The 23,939-nt window shown below is 39.2% G+C and overlaps 1 protein-coding gene across 4 annotated transcripts in view; it reads right to left on the reverse strand.

Moving 5' to 3' along the window:
- The window catches only part of LOC131692609 (PAN2-PAN3 deadenylation complex subunit PAN3), a 109,303-nt gene that overhangs the window by 64,020 nt on the left and 21,344 nt on the right, over window positions 1-23,939 (reverse strand). For 2 of the 4 annotated variants that reach the window (XM_058979764.1, XM_058979763.1), the window contains exon 2: window positions 20,018-20,709. The gene's annotated coding sequence lies outside the window, so the exon portion shown is untranslated. The remainder of the gene's footprint in view (window positions 1-20,017; window positions 20,710-23,939) is intronic. The other 2 variants (XM_058979765.1, XM_058979767.1) reach the window with 1 other exon arrangement.

Genomic DNA, 23,939 nt, shown 5'->3' on the forward strand with positions numbered 1-23,939 from the left:
GCGTGGCGGCGGCGGCGTGGCGCACATCTCTAGCTGCCACATCTTTGAAGTAATGGAACTTGGGGATATTTTCGCGACAAAGTCTCCCATGATCGCTGCTAGGCGTCATGGATTGACTTTCTCACTAATGCTCGCGATTCTTGGAAGCTATCTTCTGCCTGGATACGCTTCAGTGCTCTGAGTGTTTTCCTACGTTTTTGCCTTTCTCATATAAAGAAAGGCTATGCAATCACTGTAAAAATCGACTTTTTAATCGAGGCCCGGAGGGCCGAGTCTCATACACCATTCGATTCAGTTCGTCGAGATCGGCAAATGTCTGTGTGTGTATGTATGTGTGTATGCGTGTGTGTATGTGTGTGTGTATGTGTGTGTCATTTAAACTCACACAATTTTCTCAGAGATGGCTGAACCGATTTTCGCAAACTTAGTTTCATCTGAAAGGTATAACGCTCCCATAAGCTGCTATTGAATTTTTAGTTGATCCGACTTCCGGTTCCGGAGTTAGGGGTTGAAGAGTACGGTCACAGCAAATTCCCATATAAACTGGTACCACCATGATGTTCAAATGATGTAAAACATATTAAAATAGATGTAACATTACTCTAGTTTGCGGGTCTGGATCACTAATGATCAATCAAAGCAGCTTTGATCACATTGGCCACCTATGACGGTTCATGACGCCCCCGGGGAACCCGCCAAGTTCCTAAGCTAATATCACACCCATTCCCCAACGAATTCTCTACCGATTTTTACAAACTTGATTTCAAATGAAAGATACAGTAATACCATTGACTACTGCTGAATTTCATTCGGTTCTGACTCTTGCTTCCGGAGTTACAGGGCTGTTAGTAAGGATACACTGGAATTTCCCATATAAATCGGTACAATCGTAATACCTCAGAGGCTAAAAACTATTGAAATGGTCACCAAATTACTTCTAATCGCAGATCTAGATCACTGGTTGCCAATAAAACATTCTTTGAATGTATTGTCCACTATCGACGATTCCGGAAGTCCGGAATTCCGGGCATATTACACAATTAAAGTCACATCGGTTCTTCGGTGATGACTGAACCGATTTTCTCAAACCAAGTCTCAAATGGAAGGCAAAATATGCAGTTGAGTATTGCGTCTCCGACCCTCCCCCGCCTTGCCCTTACACCTCTCTCCTTCATCACTCCCCTCCCCTTGGACCACCCTCACGCCCGCATTTCCTTCATCCACCCCGTATACCGAAATAAGATGAAGGATTTCTCACGCATCCTCCACTCCCACTCTACTAACCCCCCATTCCCTCCGCTTTCAAACCCATTCCACCAACATTTCAAAATATAATCACATGAAGATAACATTGAACTCATGCTGATTAGGCTAATTAAATATTATTCTTATGTGTATGTGCGGATTTGTTAACAAAATGTCCCCATCGGTTTCTCGGAGATGGGTGATTTGTAGATCTAGGTCACCAACATTCAAAGTCTCTTTGGCACACTGGCCACCATCTACGGATCCGGAAGCATCCAAATTCAGAATAACGGTTATATTGGTTTCTCGAAAATGGTTAGATCGATTTGATCAACTTAGTCTCAAATGAAAGGTGTTGCGTCCCCGGAAACTGATATTAAATTCCATCTCCATCCGACTTCCGGCTCCGGAGTTACGGGTTGTAAAGTGCGATCACATAGAAAACTCCGATTCAAACCGATACCGCGATGAATGCAAAAAGGTGCTCTTATATATACTTACCATGTGTAATAAGAATGAAAGACATTTCCATAATGTTATATTGTACGAACCAGCTATTAAATCATAGTTTGGAGAAATGAGAAAGGCATAATTGCTGCTCTAGGTGGATTAAAACAGGTTTTTGATGGCTGCTTTCACCTCCAGATACCACCATCGAAAAGCTTTTCGCATTATCTTACCAGTAGTGCGTGGTATTGCAGTGTTTACTGTAGTGATCAACTGCTCAACGAAACGATCTATTGAGATATCGACGCCCGGTCGTATAGCGCTGGCAGTCAGTCGTTCGTTAACTGTTCCGATCCGCTTGGTTGTACATCCATTGCTGCCACTTTGTTGCAACCTGAGACAATCCGGGAATCGAATCGACTATGGGGAAGTGGTTACTATTGTGGGTATCTGGAAACGTTCGGCGATTGAATTTCGAGGCCACAGTTTCGGAGCAGATTGTGAGGTCGATGGCTGATGTGGTACCGGAAGCTGGATCAATTCGGGTATGTGACCCGTCGCTGAGGATAACTAACTGTTCCGTCAAAGTTTTTTTCTGCGATGAATTGGCCTAGTGCGGTTGATTTGTTGGATCTCCCGCAAATATGGTGCCCGTTGAAGTCACCCAGTACGAGCACCGAACGTGGAAGTTGTTCGAGGAAAGCACCCAGTTGTTCTTGACACTATTAGTAACTGGGTGGGCTAAAACCACCATCATTTGTTGTGGCAGTTGTATCTGGACTGTCAGGGCAAATTTAGTATGCAATATTTTTATATATTTATATTTATTTTTTTATATCCTATATTGAACATAACCAGCCATGGGACCATAGTTTGTAGAAATGAGAAAGGCACAATTGCACCACTAGGGGGTTTCAAGCAGGTTTCACTATATTGGTACCGTAAACCGGGGTGACATTGATCACTTTTCGAAGTAATCATTACATATTTTTAGACGTAACTCATTTTTTTCAAGTTTAATATTTTTAAAACATGTACTGATGTATGGAGAACAAGATTGGATGGTTTTACCAAAAATTGTTCGCTTACAGCTATTTTTCCAAAAATGATTTCAAGTTGAAGTCCGTTTTCGTATTCCGGGGTGACTTTGATAACCTGCATGTTCACCCACATTAAGTTATTGATGTCAGTGTCTTTCATTCAAATGTTTGTTTAACCTAATTCTGGAAAGATACTCATAGTTAAATAGATGTTAATTGGTATTATACAAAGTATTTCAATGTACTGTAAAATTCGAGTAACCAAAATTGTATAATTAATGTCCAACTAGAACAGAGGCGACGCGTCGGTACGTTCAACCTGTTCATTGAACAGGTAAGCCAAATCAGACAAACCGAAACCCATTTCAAGTTTAAATGAACTGTAGAACTCAGCAAAATATTTTCAATGAAGGGAAAAATAAAACACTAAAGTCATTCAGATTTGAACGATAAACCAACCGGTCTCCAGCAAAATTTCAGAAAATTGTTTCACCAGTTCATCCTCAAACATGCACGCATCTCGTACTCTCACCGCACGCTTTGGCTGGAGCAGCAGCAGCAGCCTGAGAGCCATGGGCGACGGTTTTTTTTCTATTCTCTTTTGCACCGGTTCAAATCAAATATTGAACCAGCGTGCATTGTAGCGATGTCCATTTGCTCGTTAGAGCTCTGTGTGCGAAACGAGAGCGCTTTTTAATTTTCCAACACGCTTCGCAGTTGTGCCATACGTTCACAGCTGTCGGTCGAACGCTTGTTTTCTTGGGTAGTCTAACCAGATGTTTCTGCCCTTGGGACATATTAGTTATAAGCACGTATGGATTTGGTTGGTTCAACGAAAGTAATAAACCATGTTCCTGCTTCGTAGAAATTGTTTGTTCTTTGAAAACATGTCTACTGAAAATGTAAAATGGACATAATGGATTTCATTCGAATCGTTTCGCGTTCTATTGCAATAATGTTAAAAGTCTCTTTCTTACGCCATTTCGCGAGGAAAATGAATTTTTTGGAATTGCATATGGAACATTTAAATTTCTCTCCTGTTTGGTAGAATTAATAGATGATTTCGAACAGGTTAATAAATGTTTCAACCTATCTTATACAGAAGAAGGAACAATTCTCCGTGTAAAAAATAAGATTCTACATTGGAGGTTGATTCGAATCATAACATGACTTATGAGTATTCAATAATGCCTTTAGACATGGTTGTTGAAATTTAAATTGAGAAATCTTTTTCAATACGAAGTAAGCGGTTGCCTATACGGATGAAATATATCTTTTGTTTTTTCTGCGGAACTCTCTTGAATTAGGTATTCCACAAGCTGTTTGTTTGATAATTCACCGATGGGTTTTGACAACAAATTTGTTTTGCTCAACTCCTGCGATCAGAAAAACCCGTCCGCCAAACATCTTTCGTTGGTACTATTCGTTCGATGTTAGAATCGTCGATTTTGAGGGATTTTGTAGTATTGAACAGGTTGACGGTGGAACCACGCGTCGCCTCTGAACTAGACTAAAAGATGCTGAAAACCTGGGACGGGACATGCGAAGACGGTCTTCTTTTTCCCTCCCGATATTGATGTTATTTTGCAGGGAAAATCCGCTTACAAAATGATTTCAAGCAATGCCGATGCGGCATAGATTTCTGCAGATGAGGTATTGATTTGTGCCGAAAATAATTGAGTTCGAACATGGCATGAATTGTGTTATCATTTGTCTGAACTGTGTAAAACAACATTAACCATAACTATCGAGCAGAATAATAAAATTGCACGTGCCTTCGGTGCATTTTGCATATTTGTTTGTGTGCATCTACATGCATCTAAGCAACATGTAAAATATGTTTTCTAAATACACCTTGTATATTACGATACTACCCAGACACTGTCCATTCCAAAAAATTGAAAATCGTCAAGATAGGTCCGGTTCGCAATGACAGGCCATTGCCGGTTCGCGGTGACAGTTACTTTTATCCACTTTGCACGTCCGGCCCAGCTGAAAACCTTTAAATCTGCTAAAATTGTTTTATTTCATTGCTTTATCGAGTTATAAAATGATTCATCCATTTTAACACGTTGGTATATTGAACAATAAAAAAATGTTGCGAATTTTAGCGTAAAATAACTTTAAAAAAATTGTCAACTAGTATCACTAAAAATTGTATTTAAAATTAATAAACTCTTAAAAGTAAATTTGGCACATCCCACTCTAAAGGAAAATTTCGGTTTTTTGTAGTTTTTGTGCCCAAAAACCGAACAATATACTCAAAATTATATATATTATAAGTTTAGAGTAAAAATCATTTCAAATTAAAATGACTCGGTAGACTATTCTGGTTTAATAAGCGAACTACGAAAAAAGTTTCGAGTGATCAAAGTCACCCCGATGATCAAAGTCACCCCGGTTTACGGTATCTGATTTTGATGAGAGGAAGTCGAAACGCAAATTACATAACTAATTCACTAAATTAAGTTTTGAATAATTCTAAATAAATTAACAATTTTTATCGTGTTAGCTTTGGGAAAATTATATGTTTTGTTGTACTATATACTTCTCCAAAATAGCGACGTTGTTTTAAATTTTGGTGCATGTATGGCATGCAATAACAACGAAAAAACTGCGCTTTTAAAAATCTTTAGAAAACGGAACGGAAAAGTGAAAATCTCTAGCCCATCCCGACCAGAGCCATCAATATTATGCTCCAATAAAGCACTTAAATGATGATAAGTTATCATTCCTGTTGAGCTGTTTGCTGCAAACGGAGCATAACCTCAAAGGGCTGTACAATACTGATAAAGAAATATTTGTGAATTGTGCACGGTTGGTGGATTGCAATTCAATTGGTTTGTGTCGTACCGTGCTACTAGCAAAGGCGCCACATAACGAAAAACGATTTCGAAACCACCGACTGAAGCTCGTTAGTGATTGATTCCCGCTAATTTCATGCATCCAGCCGCAAATCTTGAACAAAAAGGATTGTGAAATCGGTCGAATGCTACTTGTCGAATGTAATATCGAAAATTGATTTTTTAAAATCAATTTTGTGAAGTTTGAAGACATACCGTAATCGTCATTTTTTGTTCAATTATACCTCGAATCATGCCCTTATATGTAATTGAAGAGAATATCTTTCATTTGCTACAATTAATGATATTGGTATTCCATAAAAACATTTTTGGCGAAAAAGAGCTCATAACATTTTAACTATAGTAGTTAAAACGTGGTGGCACGAAAAAAAAAAATTATTCGTCCTAAAACAATCCTAAAGTTGTCTAAGGACTACTTCAGTTTTAAATCAATATCGCAAAAGTTATACGAATAAAACAGATATTTCTAAGAAACAATCAGATAAAACTCAAACCTTCATTTTAAATTCCTCGTAAAATGAAAAGTATGACAGATAGAGCTTACATGTCTTCAGCAAACTGTTCTAAAATTTGATGTTCTACAGCAGCGAAGATCGCATGGGTCTATCTAGAATGATTAAAAAGTTTTTTTTTGACATTTTAACGGTATTCAATTAGCTAGAGATTACTGGGTAGGGAATGTTATGAAAATTAGAGCCACTCAAGTGAGAGCAAGGATATGGAGTAAACAGATCGGAAAACTAGAAGTGGCAGGGTCATTAGAACAGGCTTAATATCGTACGGGCTTGATTTTTGTCTTCTGCTAATGAGGGTCGAGCTTAGGCAGCATAACTACGAATCACCCGAGTTCACTAGCATGTGTCCTGGTACAGACATTATTTTTTGATGTTTTAACACAAAGGAAAGACTCACAAGCTACGAACACTTTTCCAAAGACAGAATAAGGCTAAGTAGTTCTAGTAAAATCTTTTCCTGTTAAATTTTCGTTCTGGACCACTGTGTAGGATGGCGAATTTCTGGTTGTACCGTGCGCATGAACCTTGTCGGCAAGGTTCGAATCGTTTCATAGAATACTCGACCTGAACCATAAGACATAGTTACTAGCAAACCATTTATATTAGGAGGAATATAGAATGGAAAAAGAATTGAATTATAAAAATTCTTCTATTAACTTGTTTTGCTTTTACGTTTGTAAATGATCAACTCTGTACCTTTACCAAAGAATAATAATATTAAAAGCAAACAAAAATGGATAATAAAAATACATTCTACTATTTTTTTCATGGCTGACTAAGCCGTCAAAAAAAATACATTAAAAGCAAGTATTCATCAAATTATTACCCGAACCCAAATCTCGAAATTTGCGAAAACCTTCAAGAAAATCAGTGACCCTGCTACTAAGGGAAAGCCACACAAAAAAGAATGATGAAAATATTTCCGTTTATTGTACAAAAGGTGACTCTTGCATTTGCATTGCAAAGTTGCTTTGTTTCAAAACTGCTCATTTGACATGAGCTGCGACAGGGGAATGTTCGTCCGTGTGTACTGGCATGATTTGTTGATGTTCGTAGGACAGAAGCGAGATGGCGAATTGCTGGTTTATACTGTGCGTATGAGCCGTGCCGGAACGGTTCGAATCGTTTCATAGGATACTCGAGCCGAATCACAAGACCTAGTTGTCAGCAAATGTTTGTATGTGTACACAGCAGGGATTTTGATGCCCATGGGCCCAAACGGTGATTGCACAACAGATGACAAGATGCTGAACTGCTTGTTTATACCGTGCGGATGAGCCGTACCAGCAATCGATGCATAGAATAGTCGACCCGAATCACAATATGTAGTTTACTAGCAAATCGTCCTTATCAGGACGAATACATAATAAGAGAATTAATTTTTTTTTCGAGAGTTGTCCTACTGGAGCTATAGAGCTAGGTTCTCGGAAGGGCTCCCCGTCAGAATCACATACTACAATTTGCAGACGAGACAGGCAATGTCGCCCACTAAAACACTGCTTTAGGCCAATTGTAGCGGGCTGTGATTCTGAATGTTTTTTTTTTTTTTTTTTTTTTTTTATTTCAATTATAGAGGTTTTAACCTTAAGGTCATTCGCCTCTTCGGGTTAGAAAAATCTCTTAGGAAAAATTTCTAACCCTATGTGCGGGGTCGGGACCCGAACCCAGGTGCGCTGCGTACAAGGCAATCGATTTACCAATACGCTACGCCCACTCCCCATTCTGAATGTGATATTCATTGTACGGTTCAGATATGTGCGGGCGTCGGTACTCGCAATCGCGTGTATCATCGTGAAGGGCTCGAACATTTGTACGTTAACGTGCTCGATCGCGTGTGCGTTTATACATCGCGTGTGCTAACGTGTATGTAACTTCGCGTGCATAAATTCTATTTCATAACCGTGTGCCTTTCTCATAATCGCGTGCGTTCTAGAATGATCGCGCGCGGATCGTGAATCTGATACTTAATTTTTTGTGTACGGTTCAGATTCCAGAAGAAAGTGTGTTCTTTCATATCATTAGAGTTCCATTAGAACTGAATGACTATTATTCACGAGATTCAGAGATCAATGAACCAGCACTCGCTCGAATCTCCCAATCTTATCGACCAAGCAAGAGTATGCGCCCATTAGGCTCATCACCCAAGCCCAGGGATAATAAGAGAATTAAATTATAGAAATACTTCTATTGATTTTATAAACATTTGCGATTGTTAATGATCAGTTATATGCCTTTACCAGAGATTAATAAAGTTTGAAAATTGTGTCAACATTTTGTAGGCATCATCCGTTCAATATTAATTTTATGATGAATCATAATAGAAAATCAACTGAATCAAAATGCATATAAGCGCACTTTTATTTGTGACGGTAAAACAAACAACAAACAATCTGTGTAAATATTTCAGATAATCCGGAAACCATTGATATTAAATAGAATTCTGTAATTCGAGCATGGTGTTCGCTAGACATGCTGCGTTTTCAATGTAACCATAGTCGTGTCTTGTACATAATGTTCTAATTTTCTTTCGCAGAAGGATTTTGTTTCACAGGAAGTTAGTATTTCCTCATTTAAATTGGTTTGCTTGGGTACGCTGAGGGACAACCTTTCCGCGAACCTAGCAAAATCAAAGAGCGTATGAGGAAAACTTATTTAGGGAATGCTCTTTCTTGCACTGATATAAAGTTTTAAGCATGCTGAAACGATTTTGCTGTTGATTTTTAACATCGTTTAAATTATCTGATACTGGTCAAACCAGCACGGGTTGACCGGTAATATAAATTGGATTACCGTTTAAGACCGGTTCTAAACGGAAGGGTGAACAAAGATAAAAACTTGTCCCATTGCTCATAGAGTAGAACGAAATGTGGCACATTTCTAACCACCAGTAAATGTACCATCCATTTCAACAGCGAAACAAGCGTATAAATCAAAGAAAATTACAAGCACCGAAAAGCAAAGAGCCCGAGGCTACGAAATTACAAAAAAAAACCATCATTCACTACGGATTCGGAACCGTCAACAGCAGCTGCCGTAGAATACTGTTGTGGCAACAGTGTCAGTCCATACTTCAATCTAATGTAATTTGTGGAAACTTTATCGTCTGCGTAAATTTGTAAGTCAATTTAGTTCCTATAACTAAGACAAAATTGTTGCACGATGGGCTTCGCTGATCTCTCCGAGAATTGGTTATAATGGCAGGTTGATCATGAAACCCACTTTGGCTGCCGGTTGTTTCCTAGACAATTATTTTAGACCAATTGATATTATTGTTTTAATTACAATAAGTTGAGGTAAAATCCCTCGCGCAAAGCTTTTGCGGAGTCGCAAATAACAAGGTACGAAAACGGACCGTGAGTGGTGAAACCAGGCGGAATTTTTTATTTTTTTGCCGTTGCTTTAGTTCACCTTTTGTTGGCTGGTTTTTCGGTAGTAAATACGCTGGCCACCTCTCGGTAGCGAATTATAACAATAGCTGTTTCGAATCCCCATCCACGGAAACAAAATAAAACGCTCTGAGTACTCTATTCACTGATCTACACAAACACTTAGGAAAAACTCATGAATGTACCACCATTAGCACCGGTATCGAAATTATATCTACGTGGATTAATAACTGTAAACAGTTCACACCTACCCACCTAGTGTACCTACAGCTGTGCGCTTTTTGTACATCCGATGGGAAAGGTATAGCAGCATTGCAAGGTGAGAAAGGTTAGAATATTTCACACCCAAAAATATCACAAGCAGCTGAAATATTTTCGAATAGAGACCCATACTTATACTTGCTTGGATGATTAACAGGCGGCTGTGCAAGGTACTTAAAACTAAGTTATGGAAGTCGTTGAATGAAGGTCAAGAAATAGGACGAACGCCCAAATATGGTAACATGCGAATCAAATGTAAGCTCGCCGATATCAGTGTTCATCAGCTGCAGAGAGCATGAGTCACCAAATTGATTGGTGTCTTGTTGATACTGACTTTCGTCGAAAAATATTTTACTTTAGAGCTCCCATTTAGTAATTTCTTTGTCGTTTTTTTCTTCTTTCACACCATTCAGACAACTTCATGCCGCATACAAAAAAAATGATACTTGTCGCTGTAATCAGACAGCGAGTCTCTTCTCCGCATAAGAAAGCATTCGCAGATTGCTACGTCATCAGTTAATTTTAGGTGTAGTTGTTAAAAAACACACTTTCCCTACCTTGACTATGGGTACCGATGGGAATAGGGAAGATGAAAAAGGTACTGGCACCGAGTAAGGAAGCGTCATTTCATTGAATTATTATATATTTTACCCCAATCGCTGCCCCGCTCTTTTCTAGGTCTCCTTACTTCTGCGGCCGCCTACTCAAACGCTGAAAAAGAATAACCTTATAAGTGGGTATTCGGTCGTACAGAGACCCAAAAGCATTAATGAAACAGCTTGCCAAAATGTGCCAACTAATTTCTAATACAACATTAGTGCCTGCATCAAAAACGAAATGATGCGGTGGGATTTATTTACTACATATCCAATATAAATGGGTCATTTGTCGTTCAACTGTGCAAAATGAAGATTCCAGTTTTGAATCGAATGGAATAAGAGTATGGAAAATGGCAAATCGAAAGAAAAAAAACCTGATCCGTTCAATATCAAAGCAGTATCTGATTGAGCTATACCGGAGCCTCGGCGCCATGTGGCATAGATTATATAGATACTCGTGCCCGTCAATTGTTGTTCAATGCAGTGCCGAGCTGTGTGTATCACAGTTGGTACGGTTCGGTCGAGACAAGGGGACGAATGAAGCTAATCCGCTACTTGAATGGCACTCAAGCCAGCTTGGTTCGACATTACATTAGTCTGGCAACTAATCACGTTAACCCTCGACTGGACGGACTAATTTTGAACGGTAGAGATGGAATTTGGGTTGAGCTATGCTACTTATTACGTTCGGTTCGATTTTCGGTAGTAATTAAGATTGTTTATTAACCCTAGAACGTTGCACTGGGGTACAAATTTACCCCACTCCATCTTTGGAGCCGTGTGAAAACGAGAACTCGGCATTTACCGACCTGGGACAAGTCAATTTATGTATCATTGATTCAATAATTTCCAAATTTTCAACTACATAGCTGCTTTCGCAATTAAAAAATGAAGAAAATTATATATTATGTGTTTCGAGTTCGTCTCATCAAAATCTGGCACTGACTTAGGACCTGATGGACGCTACATCCGAAATAGGAACACTACTTGTGTTCCAAAGCAAGCAACTGCTCAAACTTGCTGTTCTAAAAGAAAAGATTTGTTCATGAAACCAGCAAAATCGAAACATGGTTCGGCTTAGCAAGCCAATGTTTTGTGCACTAGGCTTAATTTCTTCCTAAAAATTTGGAGAACATCAGAAATATAGCACGGAGAAATTACCTAATTGCCTGTTTTTAAAATCACAATAATTTGAGTCAAGTTGAGTGATTCTTTTTGAGTGCTTCAACTGGTAGCATGGGCCTATGTGCTTAGCTAAATTAGAAGAAGAATCGACTTTCTGAAAAGGCCCTTACACAATTTACGTAACATGAAACACATCATCAGATTTGATGCCATTGCCAATGTGTTGAGGTTGTGGTGTACATCACTCAGAAATGAAGACTGTACGAAACAGATTGAGAATAGCTTGAAATCCCTCTGTTTCAAAATAAAGCGCAAGGAGCGCGAGAGTGATTGCTACACCACAATCAGCGAATATTTCAAGCGGTTCTTGTAGAAATTCGCGATTCTCAATTGAACGGATATGTCGATATATTTTGAAAGCATCTGCGAAGCAGTATTATACACATTGAAATAAAGCAGAAACATCAACGGTCCCAAATAGCTTCCCTGAGCTATTCCCTGACGTACAAGTAAATGTGGGCAAGTCTTATGTATCATTCGTACCATATCCCTCAGACAGTTCGAATGTGTTTAGTCTCTGTGGGGAATGTGCTTTGACTCAGTTTACTTTGTGCTTGTTTCTCAAGGCCACATTCCTCAGCCGAAGCAGTGAGGATTAAACAATAACCAGCTATAAAAGCAGGGTCGGTACGGGAAACCAGTTTAAAGAAAAGTGGTTTCTATCTTTCTTGACACATTCATTGCTTTCTTCCGTCTGTGCGGGTGCAGATCTCGTGCGTTGATGGTTTCGTTTCCGGATGGTCAAATGAAGGTTGATTCGGGTTCAACTCCTAAGGCTTTCCCGGCTCAAACGCTACACAGAATTCTCAACTGATCACTTTTGTGGTCTGGCTTCGATCCAAGACTAAATTGTTGAATATTTTTCAGATTTCCAACGATCTGACAGAACGGTTCTTGGCTGTGACTGACGATATTGTTTGCTTTGAGCACACTACGTGGGATTATAATGTATATATTCGAACTGTAAGCGTATAAATAGACGGTGTTGTCAACAGTGAGTTTGCGATGCGATGATCTTCCGCATTGCCGCAAGAGGAAATATTCACTAAGGTGCCTAGAAGTCACAGGAAGAGGAGGAACATTTCCTCTCCTAAACTTTCTTGTAAAGGCCAGAAGATGTCCCTCGATGGGGCTCCGAAAGTGACATGTTTTGGAAATGCTGTAACCAAACCGAAGCAAGTTGCTCCTGATCTCGGAGGATTAAGATTCTTATCTGATCTTAATCCTCCGAGATCAGGAGCTACTTGCTCTCGGAACGCCAAACACCCCTTTGTTTAGTTTCAAGAATAATCGCGGTACTGGAATTATCAAACTCTCGGAAATTGTGGACTGGATAATAAAAACTTTCAATATAACTGATGCTATGGGAAGTCTGTTGTTAGCTTTTCTATTTGCAGTAAGAATTGACTGCTAAATGGCCTCGCCTTTTAGCGATTGTATATTTCGACGATTTTTTAATAGAACGAGGTCACGAATTTGATCACTTATACAATGGAATAATAGAAGTATCATCCCGAAAAAGGATTGCTTCAAATTTTTAATAAATAGCTTGTTATGCGATGTATTTGCATAATGTGAAACTTTGTGAACTTTCGACATAAACCTCAACCTTCACGATTTTAATGTAATTCACCTAGATCAAGCTACCCCTTACGAAGGAGTACTTTTGGAGATCAGAAAGTTCAATTCCTTCTACCGAATTAACCTTCCCTCGATAACAGGTATTGAAGTTGTCGCTTGTCAAGTAAAAAACAAACCTTTGCATAGTTTCCATATATATTCGCCATAACACCTCAGTTGGGCACCGATGGGTACATGAGATCATACAATCCCTGTCTCCACCGCAACTAGTTTAAGGATACCTTAACCCTCACGGTACGGCATGAGGCCTCTATGGTGATAATTGGTCTTCCTTAATTCGCGATCTCTGCGATTACTTCAAAATGACCATTTTGAACACTGGTGAAATGACACGGGTGAGCCCGAGCGTTTTAGATTTGACGCTCTGCTCGACATCGCGGCGGTTAGATTGCATGTGGAAGGTTATCTCTAATCCCCACGGTAGTGAGCATGCGGATCGTAGTTTCAATTACCAACGGCTCAAGGCCATCAGAATCAATCAATATTTCATATGACCTCACAAGAAATATTGATTGGAAGAGCTATGCTGCCGCGATATCTGATAAAATCGACTCTACTCTGAGGAAGATCACAGGTTTTCGGCTGGCTTGCTTCTCGACAGCGCGAATCAAGCTCAGGCTAAAACAGTACCCCTCATAAACACCCAAAAACGATTTCCCAATCCGTGGTGAGACAATGAGTGCTCAAACTTATACGCCATCGCGTATAAGCTCTTCCGGGACGACAGGTTACCCACTAGCTATCGACAGTGCACGACGTTAGAAACGCGAATGAAGAGTCTGATGAAAGTAAAGAAACGTAGTTAATGGCGCCGAAACGTTGACGGATTAACGAGAAAAACATCGATGAGCACTCTTTGAGGTATGGCCCGACGTATGCCAAACCGAAACAGAGGACGTGAAAGACTCAAACCGTTGGATATTCGATTTTGCCAAAAAATATGTCCGGAATATGCTCCGGTAGAGCAGACCTAACGCGTCTCGTGTCCCTCCTCATTGTTCCTCATGCAAACCAGCCTACGACCACACCTCGTATCGTCCGATTGCAATGTTATCCTGCATCCGGAAGTTGTTCGAGAAAATGATCCAATTCCGCCTCGACAATCGGGTCGAAGCAAATGGCTTACTCTCAGATATTTAATTTGGCAAAGCAAAGTTACGAGCGCCTTGCTTTCTCGTAAAGGGCAAATGGCATCAGTTTTCTCGGCTCCTAAGGGGCCTTGTCACACTTTCGGAGAAGTTTCTCCAGCATGGTTTTTCAAAAACTTTGAACAATTATTCCCTGGATTTGTTGTCGGAAAAGCAGATGTACTTCTCGGATGGCGATTCGTCAACGTTGAGACTCAGCTATATGAATCTACCCAGGGCTCATGCCAAGATCCTCTTCTATACATTTTTTACGTCAATGACATCGATGAATGTCTTGACATTTCCTGTATGCTAAAGAAACATGGTGTGGTTTCTATTAGGTACCCCTACAAGAACCATTGCAAAATACCCTTGGACAATTTGTCTACTTGGGCTAGTAAGCTTGATATCAAATTCTCTACGGAGAAAACTGAGCCAGTCGTATTTAACAGGAAGCGTGAACCAGCACAACTACAGCTTCTATTAATGGGTCAAACTATCGCTCAGGTCTTCACAGCAAAATATCTGGGGGTCTGGATCGACTCTAAAGGTACCTGGGGATGCCACATTAGGTATCTGAAGCAGAAGTGCCAATAAACGATCAATTTTCTCCGTACATTAATCGGTACATGGTGGGAAGCCCACCCAGGAGACCTTATTAGGCTATATCAAACAACAATACTGTCGGTAATGGAATAAGGATGCTTCCGCTTTCGCAACGGTACGAATATACATTTCATGAAACTCGAAAGAATTTAGTATCGTTGCTTGCTTATCGCCTTAGGGTGCCTGCACTCGACCCATTAATTTGGGAACTTTCATATCGAAGCGAATCTTGAAATGACAGCGGTATATTGAACCCAGAGGTGATTGGTAATTTCGAGAGGCTTGTCGAGCTCAATTCTCAGATCCGTTTCATGTCCCTGTATTTTGACTACATGGCGCAGAATATTGACCTTTCTTCTTACAATCCCAACCGTGTTCACTTTTTAGATACTTCTGAATCTGCTGTTTTCTTTGACACGTCCATGAATTATGAGATTCGTGGAATACTGGACCACATACGCCCGAAATCAGTTCCTGACATTTTACACAATAAATTCCGAAAAGTGGACTACTGTAAGATGTTTTATACTGACGATAGAACCTCGAAGGGTCTACTGGATTCGGTAGTTTCAATCAAAAGTTCACCGAATTTTACAAACTCAGTGACTCTGCTTCAGTTTTCGCCGTAGAACTACTACTATAGCTACTATTCGGTATACCCTTGGAGTCATTTACAAATTACCCTCAGACTTCATTGTTTCGGATAGCCTCAGACCCATTGACGCTATTTGCTCGACGAAACATGGAAAGTTGGGGAAATGGGGAAAATATGGGAGCTACTGAGTGCTTTAATTGAAAAATATTTCTAGATAACCTGGGTTTGGACACCTTCTCATTTCTTCATTCCGGGCATTGAAATAGCGTACTCTTTAGCTAAAGTGCTAGTTTTTCAGTATCACTTAACAGAGAACCCTCGAAAGCTGGCAAACTTCGTGGAGCAATGATGAACTGGGAAGGTGGCTACATTCGATGGTCCCGACAGTATCTACGAAACCGTGGTTCAAGGGGAGGATTGTAGGTTGCAGGCATTGCATTTATCGCTCATATGAGTAAATGCGCCCGGATAGTTTGCTACTGCGACAATAAAAACTCACATTTTCACACGAAAAGTTATTGGCACTCACACAACTTCGCCGGATAAATACAACGTGTTAATTCTCCGGATAAATAAAACAGCCGGAGAATGAGTGAATGAGTTTATCACGGTGTCTTTTTTTCGCTCGCTGCTTTCCTGTCGTTATTCCAAAACTCGAAAAAACAAGTCTATCATATTTCTTTGCCGCTTTTCTTTGTAATTAAGTGTATTTTTTGAAGTTTTTATTGATTTCCACGAAATTAAAATTTTATCACCTTCTCCGGTGAGAAGGAAAAAGTCAAATAAATTTTATCCGGAAAATTATTCTCACGCTATTTGTGGAGACAGAGAATTTTGCGACTCATCTTATCTCGGAAAAGCTGGACATCGGATAAGCTTCTTCTCGCGTGAGTGAGAGAGAATTACAATGCCTGTTAGGTTGTCATTCGTGTAATGCCCCGACTCATGACAAACCATTACACGCTGGATAGCATCTTTGGCGTATTGGGCTCGTGAAAAGTAGCGTCTGCGTTTGTGGCAACGGCTATCACGGCATCGAACATATTGTCTGGGCGTGCACCGAATATAGTTCCGCCAGGTCTTAGTTAATGGATACCCGTGGGGCTCGAGGAATACCACCCAATATTCCATTTCGAGATGCTATGGCAAGCCGCGATCTCCCTTCTATGTCCCGCATATATCTCTTTTCAAAATCAATCAATCATTCTCAGAAGTTCTCTACACTGCTTTTGTGACGCCAACTTCCACCAGAGCGCAGCCACGTGGTCGTCTTAATCCACCAATCTGTATATGTATTAAAATAGGAGCCGACCCGAAGTTCTGACTCATCTGGAGGATTCCCTACGGGTTCGACGAGTGCCACCCGACGTCCCGCTGCGTGCTGGCTTGGTGGTCCAAGGCTGTCATTACCGTTGATCATTTGCCATAAACTGCAAGCTTGATGTTCTTCTCTTCTCTGTCATTGGCTTCCATTGTTTTAAATAAAATTTGGCCTGCGTTAAGCCAAACCGTAATTTTTTTTCTAGTGCTTTTCATTTTAAAATGCATTTGTAGATAACTTACCATTACAATGCATGTTAGTGAACACTTATTTACTATTTACAAAAATAAATACATGCGGGCTTTGCTAGTGCTCTGTTGGATATAGAGTTTTTAGAACATGTATCTGAAAATGGCGCTTGGTTCTCTTTGGCTTAACACAGGCCATTTCTCAAAACGAAAGCCAAAGTGTAGTGTTCAAAGATCCATGTACTTTAAACTGTATTCCTATTTTAAGGTGGCCGAAAATTGTCACTCATCTTAAGATAGTATAAAAATTTCTCCTTAGTTTTTAAATTTTGAAACACTATAGCGTAGTATGGAAACACTATACTGCACAAAGAATTCATCGAATCAATCCAATAAAATGTCTTTTGTAAGCATTTAGTAAACTAAACTGGAGACGACATTCCCTCTTCCATCGTATAAAGCACGTTGTATGCTCGTCAACATAGAAATACTCAAAGAACACCACGAATTTGCCATGTTTCACTTTATTAACGACATTATTTCTCAACGTGTACAATCCGCATGATAACCCGCGCAAAAAAATTGATGTTCCTAGCCGTCATATAAGAACTTGTAAATTATTCCAAGAACAATCTTTTAGGACAAACTCTACATGTCTGGAACCAAATAAAATTGCAACTAAACCGTAGAAATAATGTGAGGTATATATGTAAATATTGTAATACCATTCTATGTAATCTTCATACGCTTGACGAAAATAAATAAATAAATGAATGGTTCGAGCGTTTATATGTATCCGAGTTTGTATGTCGCGCGTGCCAGCTTATAGGAAACATCGCGCTTGGACCAACCAAAGGGCCTTCCGGGCATAACCGCTTCATGATCACGTGGGAGCAAACTTTGACTATTTTTGCGGTATGTTCCTTAAAGGTATTATATCGCTCAGGAGACACTATTTTTTTCGTTATACAGAAAGTGTAAGTATATACAGTCTATTTCCATTTATAGTCTGAAATTTTTGTGGCAAGATACTGAACATTAAGTGAGTGACAGTGAATATTCGAAAATATGCGGTGTACACCATGACTCAAAATCTGAATGGCTTTGAAGTTTCGCACAGTTCTTCACCTCTGTGCCCAGGTAGCCATAGAAGTGTTTTACAAAATTATCATTTTTACAGTAACACGTTTCTCGATTTTCTTTAGCAAAAATCGGATTTTTGGCTTCCAAGTAATACAAAAAATTAAAAAAAATCGAGAAAAAAATTAAATTGCCGATCGTTACACACGAAAAATGATGTGAAGAAGAACTGTACAAAATTTCAAAACGAATTTCAAATTTTCAGTATTTTGCCATGAAAATATGAGAAAATATTATTTATTTGTGTTATTATTGTATGAATATCGTAACTGTTGTGCACCATTTAGCACATTTCGAGGAAAAATTATATTGAAATGACTATATTGAAAGTTTTTGGTAAAAATGATAACAATGATCGCACTCACACGTGTCATAAGTGTGTATTGACGACCAAATTTGTTTGACGTGGCATAATCGTAAAGGTTTCATACAAATAAAGCATCAATTACTAACTTTTATTTCTATCTATTTAAAGTAAATTGGTCTAGGAATCTAGGAAAAATCATACTTTGGAAAAATTATACCTTTTGGCTACAGTGTTGCCAGACATGCAATACTGCAATAGTTGCAGAATTATTCGCCCGCTTAGCCGGAAAAAAGGTTCGATTTCAGTATGTCTCATCAGCACACAGAACTTATTCACTTACGGCACATCGTAAGTTAGAAGTCATTTAGTATGTTCACAAGTAGTGTTTCTAATTCTCGACAAACATATGATTACGGCTTAAAAGCCAACTGTCATAATTCTCAGTACTAAATGCTGGAGAAAACTTTTCACTTTTGTTTACTACCAACATCTGTGACTGGCGAGTGACCGTTTCTCCGGAATTTTCATTAAAAATGAGTTTGACAGTTGACTTTTAAGCCGTAATCATATGTTTATCAAGAATTGGACTTAGCGTCAGCCCGGGGCATTGGTCAAGTGCCGTGGCTTTGAAGAGACGAAATCGCAACGCAACCGCCTGGACTAATTATAGTATTCATTGTTGATAATTGATGCATTAAGTTCATTTGAACTAAAACTGATACATCTAATTTTGCCTGAAGATGCTTATAATATGGTTAATCCTGAATGTCTATGGGAGAAACTTATGCAAAAGTAAAAAAAAGTAAAGAAATTTTGATGGGTTTGTTGGTAGTAATTTTCAATTTCAACAAAAATAAGAAATGCATTCTTTTATCGAATACCAATTTATAAATCAATGCATTCAGTTGAATTTTGAGTCAGTTATGGAACAACCCTAGACATTTATATATTTTAGAAATTAATGCATATCTTGTTAACCTTTCACAGACAACTTCAAATTTCAATTTATACACCAGACATTAAATATGATGCCAAAGTCGTAGGCTGGGATAGTAATCCAACAAATTTATTTAAAATTGATTCTCAAATTAAATTTAAATTTGCGTTATCCGTAATTTATCAAATCGAGGAATTCGCAAAAACATATTGCGTAATAATAACTACGTTTCTGCAGAATTAAAAAATTCTTGGAACATGAAATGGCAGCATTTCGATGGGAACCCTTCTCAGTGGAAGTGAAGGTAACTGAGTACTCTGCGAACTTTCCTTCTGTTGAACTGATCATTGTCTACCGCATAACCGGCGAGCTAACCCATACGAATCCTCTTGCTTCATTTTCTATTTCTCAGCCGGAATACACAATCTAGCTTTGCAACACGGTTTTAGAAAAGCACAAAGGAGATTAAAAATGAACACACAGCACAATCTAAACCATAAAACCGAAATGTAGGCCGCTAATGGGTTGACCGCAGCCGCGAACGTCTAAAAACCCGAGCTCGATCTGCGCGGTTGGCTTGTGTGTGGGAACGAAACAAGGTCATTGTACATACCTGAATTTCTTTCTTTCTTCGTGTGCACGCGTTATGGGATCAATCCTCAACGAGTAACAGTGCCTTCGGTTCGCCCTCCTCCGTTTCCAGCCGCTGCTCCAGTTCGGCTGGTTATGGCGATAGAGTAGCAGCCCTGCCACCTCCAAAAACTCCGGTACGAGCCGGTACACACCGTCGCCAGTTTGACCAGCAATTTCTTCACCCCGGGCTACAGACGGTCACGATCGGGGCGCTTGTTTTATTTCCCTCGGCACAGCACTTCTCACTTCACTTCATGCCACCAACCATCAACCAGTGTGCAGAAGCAGCTGAGCCAGATTCGACCGAGCGAATCGATATCTCGTTGTTTTGACTTAATCCCGACTTTTGTTTTTTCTCTTTCACTTCACTGATCCACTCTTCTCATCCCTCCCTCATTATCAACATCATCATCATCGTCACCTTCACCACAATCATCACCAACGGAGCAAGATGATTTTCGAGCGCATGATTATTATCATTTGCAGCAACGTAATGCGAAAGAAATCATCTGATCGTTGTTTTGTCTCCTCTTCTTACCGTATTTACTACGTTTTCTTTTCACTACACTTCTCACTAGACGGTTACCTCCGCCTCCTCCTCCTCCTCCTTTTACTACTCACATCCACTTCACCGATGAGTATCGTTTTATTATTGCCTTCTCTTTACCTTCGCTTCGAAATAAAAAAAATCAGAAACAACAAACACAGTTTTATAACTAACAACTACATCAACAGCGATCGCTATTAGCGAAGCAGCACACCAACACCACCTGGTGCCGCAACGCAATCGCAAACATACAATCCGCAATCCGTGCTGCTGCTGCTGCTCTGTGGTGAGCAATGTTCGGGTAGATCCCAGCAATAGATTGGTACGTTGCCTACCAGCCGAACGACGACGCAACTGGCACACGAGGGCGGCAGATGGGGCTAACAGTCTATCAAAACGATGGCAGCAGAAATTGGCACTAACGAGCCTTCATCCATGCGAGCGATCGGTCGATGGCGATGATTCTGTGACCTTATTGAGCGAGCATAGAAACATTGTAAGATGAATGTTTCTTAAACGTTGCTGCCAATGCTGTTTGGAATGGTATTGAGCGATTGCAGCGCATGCTTTTGTAGATCGGAGGTGATTTTGTGGTGATGCGCCGAACGAACTGTATCCGAAGTGGGACTTGGTGTGATTGTTTCACGACATTAACTGGAGAAAGGTAGAAGGTCAAGAAATTGTGAAAGGAAGAACCTTACTGAATAATAGCTGTTATGCGGCATCTTTTCATGAATTTGGGTGGTTCAGTGGCCCAAAATCATACGCAGCGTGTTTAGCTGTTCATTGGGAATATTTTAAGGTGAAAAAAATCTTCAATTTATATGATGGATCGCGTCCAAAGGGATACCCACATTTTTGACGAAAATTATTTTTCGGTAATTGTAATTGTATGTAATTTATTTGTCACACGGTAACCTTGTAGCTAAGCTACATCGGGTCAGGCAATCTACTGTAGGGATAAGACGGAAAGGAAAGACAAATCTTATTACAATAAATGAGAAACAACCAATGTAGTTCAGATTGCTTGGTTAGTTTTAAAAATCTAGGCTTCTTGTACCGAGAGACGATTTCGATTTAACATCTTTAGGTAATGCGTTGCATAGGGGGATTCCATAGATCAGTACGCTTGTTTTCTTGCTCGAGGTGAAAAACGGTAGAAGGAAAGTAAGAGCTCGTATGTCTTTATCCTTTATTTAAGTGTTCAAGTATATATGGAGAAAGCATATTGTTCCAAATTTGATGAAGACATAGTATATATAATTATTGTAGTAGTCGAATGGATCGCGATCAACTGCGTTTCGGATGCCAGTAGTTGTTTCGAGTCGTTTTAGATTGAAGACAGATCGTATCGAAACCTGGAAGCATCGATGCAGTCGTGATTTCAGAGCTATTGTTAAGCCGGGTTAGTATATAAAAAACCGGAATCACTACTGATCTTATCAATAGCATGCGTGCTTGTAGAGATAGCAACGTAGAAAATTGTCGGAATGTTCTTAGACAGTTGTACACTTCCATAGCCTTCTTGTTCACATACTTCTTCAATTTAAGGTTTATGTCGCACAAAACACGTTTTTTATACTTATTTGATCACCACCAATTCACCACAAAGTTTTGACGTTTTAAATTAACACTTTAGTCTACGGATAAGGCGTACTTGTCGTATAACATTCGATACAAACGGAGAGCAGAAAGTACAACAGCCAACGCGGGAGATGTTGTAACAGCCGACGCCATGTCCATCCGTAAGCAATAGGTTCGCCGCAGAAACGGATTACATGTTTTGGGATAACCTGTCCTTCTTTACAGACAATTATTGCCTGTGTCTTCCTTGGGTTCGGCGTTGGAGAGTTTCTAGGACCCAGTTGATAACTGTTAGATCTTTGTTGATAGTATCAACCAGCTGACCAACATCGCTGATTGGTCCTGAACTGGAAGGCTATTTATATATATATTTGGTCCCAGTCCATGAAGTGTAACGTTAAAAAAGAATAGTACTACAGTTAACTCTCTCTATGTCGATATTCTCTATGTCGATATTTTTCTCTATCTCGATTATTTCGTAGGTCCCTTCAGATTGCATGTATAAAAACTCCTCTATGTCGATATTTTCTCTATCTCGATATCTCCCTATCTCGATGTACCTAGCTTTATATTTGCCTGCATTATTCTCTCTCTATGTCGATGTGTTTTTTTTTTCTCTCGGGACATCCCAAAGCATATACATAATGAAATGAAAATTGGCGATCAGGGCGCTAAGTCGTATATCAATATTTTGCATGTAGGGGCAGTAAAGACATGATTTGGGGTAAAGTGGATATTCAATATGTTTTCCTACGAGACTTTGTAAAATGAATTCATCTTAATCTGCATATATCGAGGTTTTCTAGAATTTATGCATTTTTAGGTTCAAAATTTTAACTTTAACGTGCTATGAAAATATTTAAAATGCAGCCATCTGTAGCACGGAAATCATTCTTTCGTGGTCAAAACAATTTCAATTAGGGGAACATGGAGAGACTTGATCAAGCGCAGAATTATATTATTGGCTATGACGTGTTCTATTAGGCTCTTAAAAAAATTTTCAAAATATTTTTATACTAGTTTCGGTCCGTCAAGGTAATTTTAAAAGTTTGGAATGAAAAATGCTTTCCTTATAGAAAAGATTCCGTATTCAATAAATTTGCGTTAAATGATGTAATTTTGTATCAAACTTTGTATGGACATATCTACTCGCCTAATAATTACTTCTAAAGTACTCATACATTATTTTATACTTTATGAAATAGTGTAACGATTTTACATAAATCGGAACATTGAAATAGTTATTACTAAAATTTGCACGAGATTAAACGCAATAACTAATGTTGGGGAGACTTGACCAAGATTTTATGGGGAGACATGACCAAGTGGCAATAAGCCGAAGAAAGATAATTTTTTTCTGATATTTACTATGCTGTCGTACCTACTGTTAGTGTTAATCACGTCACAAAAAAATCCCACATCAAACATCAGTCTATATCTTTTTGTACTAGTGAACAAAGTTAGTAGTAATATGGCTGATTTTGTGACGTGTTAATATGCAATGTAAGCAGTATAGTTAATCGTTAAAAGGAAATGCATTAAACACAGTCGAAATTTATGAAATACAACCTTTTTATATTTTTTACTGCTACCTAATGACCTCGACAATATGAAAAAAAGGATTGCAGTATTATTTATGTTATTTTTTGTTCTGATTTTTCAAAATTCTCTTGGTCAAGTCTCCCCAGGCCTTGGTCAAGTTTCCCCGCAGTGGGGAGACTTTACCAAAAAAAAAAACGATCTCAGACAAACTTTTGAAAAAGTAAATTAA

Source organism: Topomyia yanbarensis, chromosome 3 (assembly GCF_030247195.1).
Source record: "Topomyia yanbarensis strain Yona2022 chromosome 3, ASM3024719v1, whole genome shotgun sequence".
NCBI lineage: Eukaryota > Metazoa > Arthropoda > Insecta > Diptera > Culicidae > Topomyia > Topomyia yanbarensis.